Consider the following 21,469-nt stretch of genomic DNA (forward strand, 5'->3'; position numbering starts at 1 on the left):
TGTATGACAGAATAGAATTGCCCCATAGAGTTTCCAAGGAGCATCTGGTGGATTTGAACTGCTGACCTTTTGAAGCAGCTGTAGCTCTTAACCACTATGCCACCAGGGTTTCCCATCTGAAGTTAGGTTGGGCCTATTTATACATGGTCATTCTAAGTCTACACTTAAATTATTGGTATGTGAGAGTACCAGAAGGAGAGGAAAGACAGAAAGGGCCAGAAATAAAATTCTAAAAGCAATGACTGGAAACTTACCAAATTTGATGAAAAACTTCAACACATCCAAAGAACTTAATGAACTCTTCCCGAATTTGATGAAAAACTTTCAACACATCTAAGGAATTTAATGAACTCCAAGCAGGATAAACAGAGAAAGATCCACACCCAGACACACTACAAATGTAAAAGCCAAGACAAAAAAGCAGTAAGAGAAAAATGACTCATCGTGCACAAAGAAACCCCTATGATATTAACTGACTTCTCACAAGAAATAATGAAGACCAGAAGACAGTGGAATAACATATTCAAAGTGTTGAAAGGAAAACAACAACAATAAAACTCCAGAAAAACCTGTCAAACAAGAATCTTACATACAGAAAAACTGCCTTTCAAAAATGAAGGCAAAAACAACAACAAAAAACATTCCCAGATAAACAAAAACTGAAAAGAGCTCATTACTAGCAGACCTTGATAAGAATTATTAAAGAAAGTTCTTCAGGCTAAAAGCAAGTGATCCCAGATGGTAATATGACTCTGTACACAAAAACCAAAGAACACTGGCAAAGATAATTATTTAATTACAAAAGACCATACAAATGCATATTTCTTCTCTTATCTGGTTTAAAAGGAATTTTATAAGTATATTGGTGGTGCTGTAACATATGTTGCTGTCAGCTGCTGTTGAGTCAGCTCTGACTCACGGCAATCTTGATACCAGTGAAATGCTGCCCAGTCTTGCATCACCTTCATGATCATTAGCATTTACGAGCCCACTGTTGTGGCTATTCTGTCAGTCCACCTCGTAGAAGGTTTCGATAGTTTTGGTTGGCCCTTTATGTTTATCAAACATTGACTTTTTCTAGCGATTGGTCTTTTTTGATGATGTGTCCAAAGTAAGTGAATCAAAATCTTGCCATCCTCACATCTAATGAACATTCTGGTTGTATTTCTTCTAAGACTGATTTGTTCATTCTTTTGTCGGTGATATATTCAATATTCTTCACTGAAACCACAAGCTTGAATGCATCATTTCTTCTTCTATCTTCCTTTTTTTTTAATCATCCAACTTTTCACATATATATGAGCAGACTGAAAAGACCACAGCTTAGATCAAAATCACCTTAGTCATCAAAGTGACATCTTTGATTTAAAAAATTTTAAGAGTCTTTTGCAACAGATATGCTCAATGCAAGACATCATTTGATTTCTTGACTGTTGCTTCTATATAGAAAAGTGATATATTTGGTAATAATAGCTCAAAGGAAGTGAATGGGAGCAAAGTTGTATTGCTGTTGTTGTTAGGTGCCATTGAGTTGGTTCCAATTCATAGCGACCCCATGTACAACAGAACGAAACACTGCCTGGTGCTATGCCATACCCACAATTGCTGTTATACTTCAGCCCAATGTTGCAGCCACTGTGTTAATTCACCCTGTTGAGGGTCTTCCTCTATTTTCATTGACCCTGTACTTTACCAAGCATGATGTCCTTCTCCAGGGACTGATCTCTCCTGACAACATGTCCAAAGTATGTAAGACGTAGTCTCGGCATCCTTGCTTCTAAGGAGCATTCTGGCTGTACTTCTTCCAAGACAGATTTGTTCGCTCTTTTGGCAGTCCGTGGTATATTCAATATTCTTTGCCAACACCACAATTCGAAGGCATCAATTCTTCTTCTGCCTTCCTTATTCATTGTCCAACTTTTGCATGCATGTGATGCGACTGAAAATACCAGGGCTTGGGTCAGGTGCACCTTAATCTTCAAGGTGACATCTTTGCTTTTCAACACTTTAAAGAGGTCTTTTGCAGCAGATCTGCCCAATGCAACGTGTCTGTTGATTTCTTGACTGCTGCTTCCACGGGCGTTGATTGTGGATCCAAGTAGATGAAATCCTTGAGAACTTCAATCTATTATAGTAAGGAAATAACGCTAAATGGTAACTTAAATCCATAAGAACAAATGAAGAGAACTAGAAATGGTAAATAAGAAGGTTGTTGCTATTAGTTGCTGTAGACTTGATTCTGACTCATGGTAACCCCATGTGTGCAGAGAACTGCTCCACAGTGTTTTCAAGGCTGTGACCTTTCAGAAGCAGATCGTCAGGTCTGTCTTCTGAGGTACTTCTGGTTGGTTCAAACCACTAACCATTTGGCTAGTAGTCAACCGCTTAACCATTTGTGCTACCTAGAAGGCCTAAGAATCCCTGGTGGTGCAGTGGTTAAGAGTGTGGCTGCTAACCAAAAGGTAAGCAAGTCTGAACCCACTAGCCACTCCTTGGAAACCCTATGGGTGGGGGGTGCAGGGGCAGTTCTACTCTGTTCGATATAGGGTTGTTGTGAGTCAGAATCAACTTGACAGTAACAGGTTTGGTTTTTGGTACAGAAGGCCCAAATAGAAGGCAAAAGAAAGCAGTAATGGAGGAATACCAAAAAACTCAATCCTGCTGCCATTGAGTCAATTCTGACCCATAGAGAACCCATGTGCTACAGAGTAGAACCGTTCCATAGGGTTTTCTTTATGGAAGCAGATCACCAGGCCTTTCTCCCACAGTGTTACTGAGTGGTTTCAAACTGCCAACCTTTAGGTTACTAGTTTAGCACAAACCATTTGTGCTATCCAGGGACCTTCAAAGGAGTCAGAGAAACAAAAAAAGATATGGGACATATAGAAACTAAAAAGCAAAATGCCAGACATAAATCTAAATATATCAATCATAATATTAAATATGAACGGATTAAACAATCCAATCAAAAGGCAGAGACTGGGAAAAAATAACATGATCCAGCTACATGCTGTAGATGAGACCCACTTTAAAGATAGAAATACACTAAAAGGGAAAGAATGGAAAAACATAGATCATGCAAATAGCAACCATAAGAAAGCCGGATAAAACATTTTTAAAAAATGTTACTAGAAATAAAAAGGGATATTTCATAATGATTAAAAGGTCAAACAGGAAGATATAAAAATTATAAATACATATACATCTAACAAAAGAGCTCTAAAATACAGAAACAAAAACTGACAGAATTGAGGGAAGAAATACACAATTCAACAATAATAGTTGGAAACTTCAATACCCCACTTTCAAGAAGGGGCAGAAAAAACAGGCAGAATAGCAACAAGGAAATAGAAGACCTGTGCAACACTATAAACCAACAAAAAACCAAATCCGAAAGACGTTGCTGTCAATTCCCACTCACAGTGAACCTACAGGACAGAGCAGAACCGTAAATCTTTATGGAAGCAGGCTGCCACATCTTTCTCCCACAGAGCGACTGGTGCATTTGAAGTGCCAACCCTGCGGTTAACAGCTGAGCACTTAACCACTGTGCCACCAGGGCTCCTATAAACCCATTAGACCTAACAGATACCTATAGAACACTCAACACAACGGCAGTAGAATACACATTTTTCTGAAGTGCACATGGATTATTCCCCAGGATAGATCACATGCTAGGGCATAAAACAAACCTCCTTATATTTAAAATAACTGAAATCATACAAGGTATGCTCTCTGAATCCAAAGGAATGAAACTAGAAATCAGTAACAAGGACATTTAGGAAAATTACAAATATGTAGATATTAAACAACATACTCCTCAATAAAAAAAATAGGTCAAAGAAAAGTGAAATTGGAAAATATTTTGAGATAAATGAAAATGAAGACACAAAACTTATGAGATGTAGCTAAAGCAGTGCTTAAAGGAAATGTATAGCTGTAAATACCTATATTAAAAAAGAAGAGTGATGACAAGTCTCTAGCCTAACCTCCCACCATAAGACACCGAAAAAAGAAGGGCAAAACTAAACCTAACGCGTGCCAAAGGAAGAGAATAAAGAAGATTATAGTGTAAATAAATAAAATGAAGAATGTAAAAACAACAGAAAAAAATCAGTGAAGCCAAAATTTGGTTCTTCAAAAAGAATAACAAAAGTAACAAATCTTTAGCTTGACAAAACAGGAAAAAAGAGAGATGACTCAAATTACTGAAGTTCCTAAAAAATGCTAAAAGGCAGAGTTTTCATTTTTAAGAAGTCTGTCTTTCTCAAGAAAGCTGTGATGCAAGTATTCACTTTTTTCCTGGATTAAAAAAAAAGCTTGCTTCCTATTATAAAAATAATACATGAGTTTATAAGATTTTTAGAAAATACAAGTAAGTGTAAAAAAGCAAACAGTCCTACCACTCAAAGAGGCATCACTCTTAAACTATTTTTGCATATCTTTTTTGCTCTGCCTTTTTTTTTTACAAATCAGTAATAACACTAAATTTTATACATTTAAAAAATGGTTCATGTTTAGACAAATTATTTGTAAACATTAACGTGCTTATTACTATTCACCGCTGTTTATCATTTACAATGATTCCAATTTAGCTATTATAAATAACGTTGCTAAGTTTCTTTGGGATAAAGTGTTTTTCTATACTTAAGATTACTTCTTTAGAATAGATTTTTAGAAGCTGGAATAACCGGCTGAAGAATATTAATATCTTTAGGCTTCTGACAGATAGATAGGTAGATAGATAGATTGTTGTTATTGTTATTAGGTGCCGTCGAGTCGGTTCCGACTCATAGCAACCCTATGCACAACAGAACGTAACACTGCCCGGTCAGCGCCATCCTTACAATCGTTGTTATACTTGAGCTCATTGTTACAGCCAGTGTGTCAGTCCACCTTGTTGAGGGTCTTCCTCTTTTCCACTGACGATACATAGACAGAGACAGATAAATTGGCTCCGCTCTTTTGCAAAACAAAAGAGCGGTACCAATTTACGTCCACCAGCAATGTAAGAAAATATCTGTTTCTGCTTACCTTCATGAACATGTCATCTCATCCTCAAGAGTATTATCATTTTAGAGATTCTTTTGAGCATAAATACGAAATTCCACTCACAATTTATATTGGTTAAGTCTCTTAATAGGAAAGATGGTTAATATTTGCTATAAAGGCTTTGCATAGTTCTGAGAGAAATGTATCATACGTTGATTGGAATCTACCTTATTTTTCTCATCTTGGAACAAACCACAAAATATTTTGGCCATATCTACCATTAGCATTGTAGCAGATGTCAGGAATATAACAAATGATAAGATGCTTATAGTTTGGTTGAAAGTGTGTATGCAAAAAATACGAGATTTAAATAAAACGGTTTCAGAAAAATTGTTCATGATCAATACACAATTATTTGTCAAAAAAATAGGGAAGACTAATATGTCTAGAAGTTCACAGATGAGAAGGTTGGAATGAGATTTACTTCCTTCTTAATTATAAAACTTACTATATTTATAGGAACTCTAGAAAAGTCTTAACATTATTCAAAAGTCTGAACAATAAATGTCAGGATTAAAAAAGTCCTGATGTTTAATTAGTACTCATAACATTTAACATTTGACCATTAGAATCCTTCAATATCCCCCATTTCTACACTACCGTTATTTTTATTATTTTTCCTTCAAGACTCACTTCTAACACATTGGCTTGTGGTAGACTGTACTAGATTCTTTCCTGTAGTCTCAGTGGTTAATTGCACCTGTGGTTCATCTAGTCCTGTCACTGGGCTTTTTCTTGTCATGGATTCGTGACTGAGGCATCTACTGTAATATAATGGTGGGTCAACTTGTAAGGTTCTTTGGTCTAATATCTATCACATTGAAAAAAAAAAAATCCTGTCTTGAATGGTAGAATATTATTCATGTTAAACAAATGTCAGTATCAACCCTGGCAGCCCACTTTAGTTAATGTTATGGATACATGTCTGTCATATTACTCTTAAGTAATCATTTCAGTTTTTTTTCAAGATCTTAAGCATATTTGTACATTCCCATTTTTTCTTGTCTTTTTTTTATTGTGGTGAAAACATATACACCAAAATATTTGCCAACACAACATCCATGTTTATACCTCAATGACAATGATTACATTTTTCATGTTGTGCTACCATTATCACTTTACTCATCCTAAACATCCACCATCATTAACATAAAGTCAATGCCTCCCAAACAAAAATTCCCTCTCCCTCCCCTCACTGGTAACCATTAATAATCTTTGGTTTACATACATTTGCTCACTTCATATAAATAAGATTTTTTAGTATTTGTCCTTTAGTGACTTATTTTGCTCAGTCTAATGTTTTAAAGATTCATCCATATTGTGGCATATACTGGAACTTCATTTCTCTTTATGGCTGCATAATATTCCATTGTACATATATACCACTTTTTTTTTTTTTTTTAAATCCATCTGTTGGTTGTTTCCACCGTTTGGCTATTGTTAACAGTGCTGCAATGAACACTGATGTACAGGTTTCTGTTTGTGTTCTTGCCTTCACTTCTTCTGGCCATATATAGTGGCTACACCATTTTATATTCCTATCAGCAATGAACGGGGTTCCATTTTCTCCATAACCTCTCCAACACTTACTGCTTCACACACAGATTTTAACAGCGCTCTTTAAAACTTTGTACATGATGAGTTTAAGTAATGATGGGGAAGATTTTACAATAAGTTAGAAAAGGTCCAGAATGTGCCACTCAGAAGGCCACATTTCCCATAAGCAGAAGGCTAACGAGAAGACAGGAGTTCCTATTATTTGAACATTCAAGCAAAAGATTTCACAGTAAAAAATACTAATGCATGCATCACTCAATAATTAGCCCATACTTAAATATTCCTCCCTGCTCAGCAATAAAGAGCCAAAGAGCCTAGCCTTACCCATCATGACAAAAGTGTTGTTGGTCAGTAATCATTGGATGTTTTAAAGTACCTGTTCTTTTGCGATGCTATTTACAGCTATAAATAATATAATGCAAATTTACTACAAAGTCAATATTGGAAAGAAGTTAAGATTTCATAAAGTTAATGAAAGTGATATTTGATCCAAATATCATACATAAAGTTATTCAAACCAGTTAAAAATATGAGGAGAAAATCAGCCAGGATTGGAGAAGTCCTTGGCAAAACTAGAACAAACAAACAAAACTAAAACAAAAGCTGTCTGAATACTTTTTAAATCTTTAAAATCATGCTAGAAAGTTAAACATCATGAGGAGGATGTCATATTGTGTTATTAACTTTGTTAGAAATTGCAAAATAAAAAGAAAATCGAAGTGTCATTCATCCTTTGTTGATTTTCATTAGTATCACGGTTAAAATTACAAGCTGCATTTAAATAGTCCTTGGTTTATTTTACTTTATTTTTTCCATAATAAAGACCCACTAAACCTTCTCTCCCAACCTCCATGCCTCTAGTATTCACCAGAAGTATTTGGTTCCTATTTCATTTAGGTTCCTTTTCCAGGTATCAGTTATTCTTAGAAAACAACAGTAACAATAAAGAATAAGTCAGAAAACAATTTTGATTCTGAAAAACGAGTACAGCCAGATTAAGTAAGTTCCTCTCCAACACAGATGTTTCAAACCTCAATTAACTGTGTTCATAGACAATGCATTTTATAGTTTTGGTGCAGTGATAACAAAGAGAGCAATGTCCATCATTGTCACCTTTGTTTATGCCAGGATATATTTCAGTACAGAGAGTGTAGGGTGAGGGGTGGACAAGTGATTAAAGCTTACCCAAATAAACAGTTTGGAAGATCAAAATCAATGAGAAGTTATATGATAAGTCAACTCCTCAGCTCAGAGAGAGAAAAATGCAGAAGTATGATCATTGCTCTGATTAACCTTGCTGCAACATTTTTCAGCAACTAAAAATTTTTTGAAGATATATATATTAAGAGTCAAATGACATGATATGGAATAATCAATCTGACAGGTAAAAAAAAAAGCAGGAATTATTCAAAAAGTGATAAAAATCTATGACAGTTTTCCCAGATGGTAAGAAAATACGTTCATTTATTAAAGGGGGGAAGAAGCTGTATGTTATGTAGTCCAACCAACAAGTCAAATGACAGATTTCATGTTTGTAACAACACTTTAACCATAATAACTGCAGTTTTTTTTGTTTTTTATTGAAATATCTTTCCGATTATATGTAAACTTGAAAATATTGGTAACAAAATATGTGCTTGCTGATGTTAAAGCTTACTAGAACTTTAAATTATATCACATTCTGAGGAATAAGTAGGACAATATGAGTGAAGTGGCCAGGTATAAAAGCATAATGAATCTGAGCACATGCACCAACCAACAGCTGTGATATGACACTATAGGAAACTTTGGTCAGATATCTGATCATTCAATAAAGCCAAAATTTGTATTTTAATGTGTAATGATCCAATTTTGAAAGATTGTGTAAGACAAATGATATCCTGCTGGCTGAATTGGACCTTAAGGCAAGTACTTAGCAAACCTGGTACACCAAAACCAAACCCACTGCTGTCGAGTTGATTCTGACTTACAGCAACCCTACGGGAGGGACTGAGCAGAACTGCCCCATAGAGTTCCCGACCAGTGCTGGTGGATTTGAACTGCTGACCTTTGGGTTAGCAGCTGTAGCACTTAACCAGGGTTTCCAAACCTGGTATGAGGATATGTTATTTTGGTTACATATGTTTTGAAGATGATCAGAGATGACTACATAAGCATTTGGTTTGGTAAATTATCTTGAAAACTACTATTCCAAGTATTGGGATGAGAATATTCTACTTCAATTCTAGACTTGAGCATTCTAAACAAAGTTATGAACTTAGTTGTATAAGCGGATTTACAGTTACAGTAAAGAAAGAAAATGTTTCAAACACTTCAGTCCACATTTTCTCATGTCATTCCTATTAACATTATTCTTTCTTTTAGTGGGAAGCCCTGGTGGCATAGTGGTCCAGCGCTAAGGCTGTTAATCAAAGGGTCGGCAGTTCGAATTGGCTAGGTGCTCCTTGGAAACTCTACGGGACAGTTCTACTCTGTCCTACAGGGTTGCTATGAGTTGGAATTGACTTGATGGCACTGGGTTTGGTTTATTTTTTTATTTTTTGGTTCTTTTAGTGAATTTACAAATAGATAACAAAATTGTAATTGATTTTTAAGCATTCTTTCATTTCCAAGCATTTTAACATTGGGTAGGAGGCAGAAGAGAAGAGAGAAATTATATGTGCATCTGAATTGTAAAAAAACTTAGTGAAGAGCAGTTACCATCCCAAAGGCACACAACTGCAGTCAACACTCTACTTTTTCTGCTTTCTTTCAGTTATCCCTTAGTTATTCAGAATGACAGAGTGCTGTAAACTAAGCTGTCTATTTGTTCCAGGAGCAGATGGGAAAAGTAGCTGATTTAAAATGTGATTAAAATATGAGGCCTCTGTTTAGTATTTATTTTTCTTTTTAAGCTTCAGATTTTAGGCTTAGCAACTTTAATCAAGGGAAGAAGGGCCAGACAGCTGCCGCTGCCCTAGTCTACTGCTTATGTCTCTGCACAAGGAGTGCTGTAACAACAAGCACAGAGCAAACAATCAACTCTATCTTTTGGCAAGGGTGTGAGAAAAAGTCACTCATATATTGCCCATGGGAGTGCACTCTGGGTGTACAACCTTTATGGAGAACAATTACTTCCAACTTTCTATCGATATCTAATGTTGCTGCTGGATGTGATCGAGTTGGTTCCTACTCACAGCAACCGTATGTAAAACAGAATGAAACACTATTGGATCCTGTGCAATCCTTGTAATCCTTGCTATATCTGAGCCTATTGCTGCAGCCACTGTGTCAATTCATCTCATTAAAGGTCTTTCTCTTTTTCTCTGATCCTCTATTTTACCAAGCATGATGTCCTTCTCCAAGGACTGGTCCTTCCCGATAACATGTTCAATGTATGTGAGATGAAGTCTTGCCATCCTTGCTTCTAAGGAGCATTCTGACTGTACTTCTTCCAAGACAGATTTATTTGTTCTTCTGGCAGTGCATGGTATATTCAATGTTCTTCGCCAATACCATAATTCTAATTGATATCTAATAGTTGATATCTATTAATATAAAATCGCTTTTTCTAATTGTTTTGTATTCTGATGATCATGGTGGTCACACAAATCTACGCATGTGTTAAAATTTATAGAACAGTACATTAAAAGAAAGAAAATGTCAATTTTATAGTACAATAATTAAAAAAAATTTTTTTTTTGAAGAAAAGAAAGTGAGCCTAGCATGTGGACATCAGGGCTGTGGCCATTTTTAGGTTAATAATCCCAGCACCTTAGAGATGGGCAGTGTTATCAATTTCCATCCATTATCTCATCTAATCCTATAAATGACAGAGATGGAGACAAACTAGTCTCTAAGTGTTATAGAGGAGGAAGTCGAGGCTCCACGAAAAGAGAAAGGACTTGCCCACATGGCAAGGGAATAATGGAGTTCGGATAAAATCCAGGTCTGTCTGCACAACTCCACCACTGGGCTCCATTCCCGATGCCACAGCTTTCTGTTGTTTTGAGGTAATTGAAACAATAAGTAAAATTTTTTAAAAATTCACTTATTCTTTAACCCAGTAGTCCTACTTTTGGCAAGTTATCTCATAAATATCCTGCACATATATAAAACAACACACGTTCAAAGTTATTCACTGCAGCAGTGTTTGCAACAGCAAATGACTGAAAACAAGTCAAGTTTTCCTCCACAGAGGATTGATTAAATAAACCATGGGCACATCTTCCTAATGGAATACCATGCAGCTGTAAAAAGTAATATGTACTAACATTAAAAAAAATTTCCAAGATAAATTGTTTGGTAAAAAATGTGTAAAGCAGTATACTACTATTTGTGTAAGAAAGGGGGAGAAGAAAACATATCTGCATCTTTCCCTATCTATATTGGTACTTCTATGTTTGCATAAACAAACAGGAGAAGGATACACAAGAAACTAGCAATAGCAGTTACTAGCAGGGAAATGTGTGGGGATAGATGGCAGGGGTGGAAGCCAGATACTTACCGTATACCTTTTCATACTGTTTTGATATTTGAACCATACATGGAAAGTTAGGAAGACCGTTAAGAAAGAAAGGGGTTAAGAGCTGAGTGAAGCTACAACTATATGTGCTAATGTTTTACTTGGCTCCCAGCAGTGATTTTACTTTAGTCTTTGCCCTGCTCTAGCAAGAACAAACCATATTCTACTTCATGAAGTTTCTGCTACATTGGAGTCAGAAGACGGAGGGGAAAAACAGTATTGAAGACTTTGGTGAGGAACACTTTTCCTGCAATTTAAAAAAGCTATCAGCTAAGGATAAACAGCATAGTCCACTAAAGGTATACAATAATTTTATCTGCTCAGAGAAGGAAATCCTTGCTTGATTGATTCAGAACTAAAATTAGGTTTCCTTTATTTCTATTTCCAAGTACGGAGGACTAAATACTGTATGCAGTGGCTGCAAGAGCAAAGGATTCTAAGACTCTGGTTTCAGCAGTTAAACTGTCAAATACAAAAACCAGATAATTTATATCTACTTCTCTCCTTTTTTTCCTATCCCCTAAGAATCATTCTTCACAAAACTCTCACTTCATACAGTTTTTCTTTACTACAGAAAGTACCTGATGAATTTCAGGTCCAACAAACTTTCCAGGCTCACTGTTATCTCCTTTTCATTTGAGCTCTGTAAAACTGCTATAACAAAGACAGATAATCACAGCTTACATTTCTAGAGAGATTTACAGTTTACAGATTATACTTACATATATTATTTCATTTAATCTTTATAAACATCCTGTGATGTGGATATTATTATCTGTTTTATAAATGAGGAAACTGAAGTTCAAAGGTTGAAGTGATTGGATAAGATACCATCTCCCATGGGATAAGATCTCACCTCCACAGATTAGCTGACTTAATCCTACATCTTGTGATTCGGAGCCCAAATGACTTTTCTATTAAACCATGGCTATATAAACATCAATGCCTGATGCCAATATATACATGACTATTACAGAGATAACTACTGACAGTCACATCTGATGAGGGTGTTAAGTCTTAAAGTCAGTCTCTAAGGGAAAACACCCAGTAGTAAAATTGCCTTTGAAGATCACTTAAATCACCCATCAAGTATAGAATATATAGGGTGGGCAGTACAACGACCTCTGAACCAAAACTCACTGCCATTGAGCTGATTCCGACTTATAGTGACCCTATAGGACAGAGCAGAGCTGCCCCATAGGGTTACCAAGGCTGTAAATCTTTATACAGAAGCAGACTGCCACATCTTTCTCCCATGGCAGCTGGTGGGTTTGAACTGCCGACATTTTGGTTAGCAGCTGAGTACTTTAACCATTGCACCACCAGCGCTTCATAACGACCCCAAGAGTATTTAATTTCAAAGAACAAATTAACATATACATATCCAAAATATAATTTTATACTATATACATTCCCCCTAGGAGAGCACCTATAGGTGAACTTCCTTGTTAAATGTGCATATCATATACTCCCAGAAAAACCTATTAATAGTTAACGTTCATTGAGGGCTTACTAGGAGTCATATACTATGCTAGTGCTTTATATAGTACCTCATTTAATTCTTTTAAGATATCTGTGATAGTTACAACCTCATTAATATGGATAAGGAAACAAAGGCTTTGAAAAGTTGGGTCATAGAAGAAGAGCAATGCCACAATATGAACTCACTCAGTTTGAGTTCAGAGCCCACACCTCTAGAATGTGTTCATATTCTTGTTTTGATGCACCACACACATGCAATAACACACAGCAGTGGAACGGATCTTATATATGTCAAAGGTGATGGGTTTCATAAAGATTTATATTCTAATTTCTAAATGTTAAAACTGTATTTATTGGACTTCTTAGTCAAAATGGCACTGGGAGTACATACTCTGGGAGTTCTCTGTTTCAAATACTTAGCAATTATAGATAAGGTAGGAAGAGAAAGAAATGAGGAAGATATAGTTATACTAAAAATAAAAATGAAAGTCACCATATAACGTAATGGACTTAGAAAAACAAATCGTACTTTATGATGCTCAGATGACACACACCTACAACTAAAATCATTCAGTAGTCTTAAATAAGAATGGAAAAGACATTCCAGGCAAATACCAGTCAAAAAAAAAGGTAGTAAAGCAATATTAGCATCAGAAAAATAAAACATAGGGCAAATAAGCACTAAAACAAAAAAGAAGTATTAAAAAAGTATAAAATCATCAAGATTTAAACATCTTGAGTACACTGAACAATATGGCCTTGATATATTTAAAAGCATGTAAATTAAAGCAAAATAAAAATAACCTAAGACCTGACAAATCTACAAACATAACGGGAGCTTTTTACACACACACATACCCCTATCAAAAACTGATAAAGTGGAAAGAAATTAGTAAGAATATAGGAAACTTAACAAACATAATTAACTAGCTTTTTTAAACAGCTACATGTAGAACCTTGCATCTCAAACCAGAGAATTCCTTTCAAGTACATGTAGGCCATTTATCAAAAATCATTTGGGCTCCGAATCAGAAGATCTAGGATTAAGTCTGGACTCAGCTAATCTTATCCCACGGGAGATGGTATCTCATCCAATCACCTCAACCTTTGAACCTGTTTCCTCATTTATAAAACAGATAATAATATCCACACACAGGATGTTTGTAAAGATTAAAAAAATATGTGAGTATAATCTGTAAACTGTAAATGACTCTAGAAATGCAAGATATGATTATAAGCCTCAATAAGTATCAAAGAATCAGACTCATACATACTAGACTTCTGATCATAATAAAGTAATGATTCATTTAACGATGTGGATGAATCTCAAACGCATTACGGTAAGTAAAAGAAGCCAGAATCAAAAGGTGACATATTATATGATCACATTTATGCCATTCTGGAAAAGGTTGAACTATAGGGACAGAAAACAGATCAGCAGGTTCCAGGGGCCGGGGTTGTGATGGGTATTTGACTACATATGGGCCCAAGATAATATTTGTGGGTGATAAATGTTCTATATTGACTCCGTTGGTGATTAAATGAACGCCTGAAGCTGCCAAAACAAAAGTGACTTTACTTTATGTAAATTATAACTTAATTAACCTGATTAAAAAAAAAAAAAACCCAACCTGCTCAATTAGTTAAGACCATAAAGGGACTGCCTCAAAAGCATTTATTAAATTTGAAGAACAAAAGATTAAAAATCAATCAACTAAGTGTTTCAACCAAAGGGGCAAGAAAAAGAGTAAATGTAAAGAAAGAAGGGTAGAAATGATAAAGATACCATAAACCAATCTCTAGCAAGACTGATGAAGAAAAGTGAGCAAAAATAAAAGACATTATGACTGGAAAGGAGACATAATATTACAGATACTGTAGATATTAAGAAAACACAAAATTAAAAACTACTTAAAAAAAACCAAAGCCAAACCCACTGCATTCAAGTCTATTCTGGCTCATAGTGACCCTACAGGACAGAGTTAGAAATGCCCCATAGGGTTTCCAAGGCTGTAAATCTTTATGGAAGCAGACTGCCACATCTTTCTCCCATGGAATGGCTGGTGAGCTTAAATTGCTGACCTTTTAGACCACTTTAGGAAACATATAATTTGATAGCGTGGATGAATTAAACTATATATATATGTTAATATCTATATAATATATATGAAACTATTTATGATTGGGTTTTCTCTGGTAGAATCCAAAGAAAAAGATAGGTTCTACAAAATGCTTCATAGTATCACACTAAGATCAAATTTTAATGATCTGTAATTGTCCTAGGATGTTTTCTCTATTATTCAACTCTCTAACTTTCTAGTTCAAAGGGTCCTATAAAGCTTTTTACCATTTTTTATAATTGTTGTGTAATTGCCTTACATAGTATGAGTATTGCCCATTAAACCAGACCTCACACTTACTTTGTATTCTTAACTGAACTCAACGCTCTACAAATATTTTGACTGACACCTGAAAATCATTCCTTAAGAGCAATGCAGAAGAAAGAAAGATGCAAATATTTTCTGAAGTTACAGAGCCAAGGGTACTTAATATATGGAAAACTTTGCAACTGTGAAACATATGAAATCAGAAAATATTGCTTTTAAATTAAAGATCTGATTATCGAATTTATACAAAGAAATGAATGTTGTAAGCAGCAAAATAGGTGATTTTAGAAGAGTGTTTTCATAAATTTTCCTAGGATGCAAACTAAAAGAATGAAGAAATAAAGGGTAAAGAGAAAGTAATTTAGAGGACAAGTCTAGGAGGTTTAATCTAATAAGATTTTGAGTGGTAGAAAACTAGTAGATGAAAGGGAAGCAATAAAAGAAATTGGGAATTTCCCTGAGATGAAGGAAAATGTGAATTTTCTGATATAAAGGGTTTACTGATACTTAGGCAAAAGATCTTAAAATATCCTAGTGATACTCATGAGCTTAAAGAATAAAGGGGGAAGTTTTTTTTTTTTACAGGTTTCAGCAAAAACAAAATAAACATGTTGCCTAAAATGAGAAAACATTAAGTTGTTATCAGTCTTCTCTTACACAACCCTACACATAGAAGACAGTAGAAGCAACTGATAATTTTAAAAGTAAAAGATTTCTAGCCAAGTGTCCTAAGCCTAGTCTAGCTCCATTACTCATTTCTAAAGATAAAAAAACATTTTACATCCATACAAAGCACCCCAAAACTTTACCACCCACATATCTATCACAAAGAAAACTAAGAAATGAATAAAAAATTTTAACTATGAGAATGTATTAGTAATAAAATCAGTAAAACTTTGAAAGCAATGCACATGTTGAACTAGCCATTTAACAAAATTTACACAATGTAAACAATAAATAACAATCTAAACCTAAGAGTCAAGATTATTTACAAGGAGGTGTATGTGTATGTGTGTGTTTTAAAACAGTGTGGGGGCAGTGTCTGACCTCCTTGAATCCATAAGGGGGAAGGAGAATCAAGATCAACAGCACAAGGCTAGCTCCAATGAGGCAGAGACCAGACAAGCCTCCTCTCGCCACCATCTTTACTAATTCTGTCATGAAACGTCGCTCCCATAGCACTCTCTACTGGGTTCGATAAATCACTGCAATGTCATACAGAACTCATAGACCACACTCACGATTATGGGGTTTATTAGGGAAGTAATAACTCGGAATCAACTCAATGGCACTGGGTGGGAACAGGTTACAAGTCACGCAAAGAAACACTCACGATACAGTTCTTCCATCAGGATAGCCTCTTCCCAGCCATGCTCACAGGCATGCCTCTCCCTGACCCTCACTCTCTGCCCAATGCATTCAACTTCCTCTCTCTGTGGGCTGGGAGGCCCACCACATTGTCTCCTGCTGCTGAATCTCTCCTCCTGGACTTTCTTTCCTTGGTGGTGCTGGGCTCCTCTCTTTTGCTCGAGAATTGGCTTTCTTTTAAGGCAAAACTGACCAGTTCCCTTGGATTACCCTATCACACAGTCCCACTTGATCAACTGGGTGGGAGTTACAAGACCATGGCCAGAAAGGCCACACGAAAGTAATCAATCAGTATTCATTCACACTGTACCGTATTTGCATGTCAAGGGTAAAAATTGGAGGGACTAAAACGGTAAGGTTTTTGCTGTATATATGAGAAACTATTATATAATTTATTCATGCCACTGAAGGAGGAATGAAGCAGTATTAGAATAAAAATACGATGTAAAAAAAGGGCCACATGAACCAGAAACTACATCATCCTGAGACCAGAAGAACTAGATGGTGTCCGGCTATAACCGATGACTGCCCTGACAGGGAACACAACAGAGAACCCCTGCGGGAGCAGGAGAGCAGTGGGATGCAGACCCCAAATTCTCATAAGACCAGACTTAATGGTCTGACTGAGACTAGAAGGACCCCGGTGGTCATGGCCCCCAGACCTTCTGTTGGCCTAGGACAGGAACTATTCCCGAAGCCAACTCTTCAGACATGGATTGGACTGGACAATGGGCTGGAGATGGATGCTGGTGAGGAGTGACCTTCTTGGATCAGGTGGACACTTGAGGCTACGTTGGCATCTCCTGCTTGGAGGGTAGATGAGAGGGTGGAGGGGGTTAGAAGCTGGCAAAATGGACACGAAAAGAGAGAGTGGAGGGAGAGAGCAGGCTGTCTCATTAGGGGGAGAGTAATTGGGAGTGTATAGCAAGGTGTATATGGGTTTTTGTATGAGAGACTGACCTGATTTGTAAACTTTCACTTAAAGCACAATAAAAATTATTAAAAAAAAAAATATGATGTAAAAATTCTAAATGAGAAACAGAATTGAAAAAGATCAAGAAAAACTTGACCGGCATAGCAAAAACAGAAAAAGTAAAGGAAAGAGTAAAGAAGTATTAAAAAAGAAACAGTCCAGCATTGATAAGTATATATGATGAAGGTAGGCTTCTCATTTCAATAAACGACACTGACAAATTCAAGCATTCTAGCTTCCCAGGACACGTATGAGATGAGATAAGGAAAGAGACAAAGAGAAATGTTTCCCAAAAAGCGGTGTAAAAAATAGAGAGCATAAAATAAGATCAAATATATTTTCTTTCACAATAACAGTGAGGTGATCCAATTCTTTGTCAGAAAAATAAGACCCTCAGGCTTGTCTAAGAAACAAAATCCAATTCCATGCTGCTTGTAACACTTGCACCTTAAACATTTCTAAGCAAAGGATAAAACTAAAGGAACAGGCAAAGGCATATCAGGCAAATACAAACATAAAAAAGGAAGGGAAGTAACATTAATAGCATACCTGTAGAAATCAAGGCAAAATGAAATACACAAGCAAAATGAGTTACTTTGAACTGATAAGAACTAAATACTAATACAAGGATATACATTTTATTAACTTTTCTACTACAAATAATATAGCACTGATACTTGAAACAGTAGCTATTGGAAACTCAATGAGAACATGGAAAGGTACAAATAATTGTTTTAGGAAAACAACTTCTCTCACAGTCATTTATGTTTCAAGCATCCAAAAGTAAATTAAAGAATTAATTAATGTAAAATAAAAGAATGTAACTTTGTATGTGACAGAGAACATAATTCTCTTCAAATGTCCATGGAACATTTACCAAAATTCATTATATTCCATACTAAAAAAAACTTTACTGAACTCCCAAATTAAATATTTTACGGGCCAGTCACTAACCACAGTAAACAATCAAACTAGAAACTACTAACTAAAGAAAAAAAGAATAAAACAACCTAGAGACTAAGAATCATTTTCCAAAGAGGGAAGCAAGGCATCAATTACAGATTCCATATTAAACAAACAAACAAAAAAAACAATAAAGGCAGTCAAAAACTCTTAAGATGGGTTTCCATTATGACAGGTTGAGCTCATATTTCTATCTCTTCTCTCTTGAGAGCTAATGAAAATACTAGTAGAAAAATAATTTTTTGAAAGAAAAAACACACAACAAAGAAAAGGAGTGAGAGGTGATCTATCAGTGGAAATGAGATTTCAACAATTTCAAAGAGAAGAAAAAAAAGTAGTTATGAGTGATAAAGCAGAGTAAAAGAGGAAGGAATGGCAGATGAGGAAAAGGTAATCCACTGGAAGAACCCTGGAAAGGCAGGGACACTGGGAACACAAAATAGATGAACTTTAGTAGAGAGGCATGGGGCTGAGATCGAGGAACATTTGAAAATCAGAAGACAAAGTTGTGGATTTTCCAACCACCAGTCCACAGAAATGTTCAGCATACGTGCAGCCTCTATCCCTATCCCAAGCAAAAAATGGAGGTTTCTTCTTCAAAAGAAAATGAACACACTATCTGGTGACTTTTTGATTACTCTACTTAAAAAGTAGTCCCTGGGTGGTGCAAACTGTTAAGTATTTGGCTACTAGCCAAGAGGCTGGTGGTCCCAACCCACCCAGAGGTGCCTTGGAAGATAGCACTGAAGATTTGCTTCCAAAAGGTCCACAGCCTTGAAAACTCAATGGAACAGTTCCACTATGTAACACACGGAATTGCCATGAGTCAGAATTGACTCAATGGCAACTAACAACAATAAAATTTAAAATTTAACAGAAACCAAAGAGCACCAAATACTTGACAAAGGAAAGTGTACCACAGTGAAGAGAAAAAGAAAGACAACAAATGGGAAAAAATTGACCTTGGAAAAATTGGAGAATATTTACAGAATTTAAAAATACCTTTGAAAAACTTTCCAACACATTGCATCCATAAAGAAAGAAAAGAATATCTTAAAGAAGATATAAGTCTCAGGGAACATCGAGCTCAATTGGCACAGCATAGTTTATAAAGTAAATGCTCTACAGCCTACTTTGGTGAGTAGTGTCTGGGGTCTTAAAAGTTTGTGAGCAGCTATCTAAGATGCTCCACTGGTCCTATCCTGTTGGAAAAAGGGAGAATGAAGAAAACTAAAGACAGAAGGAAAAGATCAGTCCAAAGGGCTACTGGGCCACAACTACCACAGCCTCCACCAGACTGATACCAGCAAACTAGATGGTGACTGGCTACCACCACCGATTGATCTGACAGGGATCACAATAGAGGACCCTGGACAGAGCTGGAGAAAAATATAGGACACAAAAAAAGGTAAGACTTACTGTTTTGACAGAGACTAGAGAAACCCCAAGAGTTTGGCCCCCAGAAAACCTTTCAACTCAGTACTGAACTCACTCCTGAGGCTCACCCTTCAGCCAAAGATTAGGCAGGCCCAGAAAACAAAATGAGACTAAACGGGCACACTAGCCCAGACACAGGGACAAGAGGGCAGGATGGGACAGGAAAACTGCTAATGGGGAACCAAAGGTCAAGAAGGGGAGAGTGCTGACATGTCATGGGGCTGGCAATCAATGTCAGAAAACAATATGTATACTAATTGTTTAATGAGAAACTAATTTTCTCTGTAAACCTTCATCTAAAGTACAAAAACAGAAAAATATCTTGAAGGAGGAATGAGCATGGAACAAGAAACAATTTTTAGAAATTAAAAATATGACTAGCAAATAACATTCAAATGAGAGTCTGGAAAATAAAGTTGAAAAAAATCTTCAAAAGGTAAAATAAAAAGCACATAGGTAAAATATTAAAGGTAATGATTACAGAAGATTGACTCTGGAGGCCTAAGATTCAACTTACAGTTGTCTCAAAAAAAGAAAAAAGGGAAATAAAGAGGGGAAAAAAATCATAGAAATAATCTGTTGTTGTTGTTAGGTGCCATTCAGTCAATTCTAACTCGCAGTGACCCAATGTACAACAGAACGCCATCCTTATAATTGTTGCAATGTTTGAGCCCATTGTTGCAGCCACTGCGTCAATCCATCTGGTTGAGGGTCTTCCTCTTTTTTTTGCTGACCCTCTACTTTACTAAATGTTTTGGACTGAACTGTGTCCCCCCAAAATGTGTATCAACTTGGGTAGGCTGTGATTTCTATTACTGGGTGATTGTTCAACATTTTGTCATCTGATGTGATTTTCCTATGTGTTGTAAATCCTACCTCTATGAATTGAAGAAAGAAATAAACAGATCTACATTGGTAGATTTTAACACACAACTTTTGATGACGGACAGAACTAGAAAGAAAATCAATAAAAATTTAGAATATCTGAATAACACTATTAACATTCTGGGCCTCACGGACATATATAGAACACATCACCCAAGAGCAGCACAATACACATTCTTTTCCTTTCGGGTGCGTTGAACATTTAAGGATAGACCATATCTTAGGCCGCAAAAAGAAGTCTCAATAATCAAAAAAATAAAAATTCAGTGCGCTTTAGGTGAAGATTTATAGTGCAAAAACAGTTTCTCCTTCAAAAATTTATTCAAAAACTGTTTTTGACATTGGTTGCCATCCCCCCAATGTATCAGCACTCAAGCCTCAAAAAATTTAAGAAGACTGAAATTATACAAAGCATTTTATCTTATCTGAGCATAATGAAACCAGAAACCCACAACAGTAAGAATAAGGAAAATAAATTGAAAACATGGAAACTAAACAACACATTACAAAAACAAAAAAACAAAACAAAAAAAACTACTGGGTCATAGAAGAAATCAAAAGTGGAAAAAAAAAATTTAGAATCAAATGAGAATGAAAACACAACATACCAAAATCTTTGGGACGCAGCAAAAGCAATGCATAGAGGGAAACTTATAGCAATAAATGCATCCAGTAAAAAAAAAAAAAAAAAAAGAAACGTCCAAAATGAATAGTTTAACCAGACAACTTGAACAAACAGAAAAGGAAGAACAGAAGCAGACCAAAACTACCAAAGAATGGAACTAATAAAGACCACAGCAGAAATAAATGAAATAGAAAACAGAATCAATAAGACTAGAAGTTGATTCTTCAAAATGATCA

At 35.8% G+C, this 21,469-nt stretch overlaps 1 protein-coding gene across 47 annotated transcripts in view; it reads right to left on the minus strand.

Moving 5' to 3' along the window:
• Window positions 1-21,469, minus strand: part of MBD5 (methyl-CpG binding domain protein 5) — a 444,773-nt gene that overhangs the window by 175,301 nt on the left and 248,003 nt on the right. The window contains exon 1 of one of the 47 annotated variants that reach the window (XM_064287216.1): window positions 255-21,252. The exons of the other annotated variants lie outside the window; for them this stretch is intronic. The gene's annotated coding sequence lies outside the window, so the exon portion shown is untranslated. Of the gene's footprint in view, window positions 1-254; window positions 21,253-21,469 lie in introns of those variants that run through there. 47 annotated transcript variants of the gene reach the window in all.

Source organism: Loxodonta africana, chromosome 6, assembly GCF_030014295.1.
Source record: "Loxodonta africana isolate mLoxAfr1 chromosome 6, mLoxAfr1.hap2, whole genome shotgun sequence".
Taxonomy (NCBI): domain Eukaryota; kingdom Metazoa; phylum Chordata; class Mammalia; order Proboscidea; family Elephantidae; genus Loxodonta; species Loxodonta africana.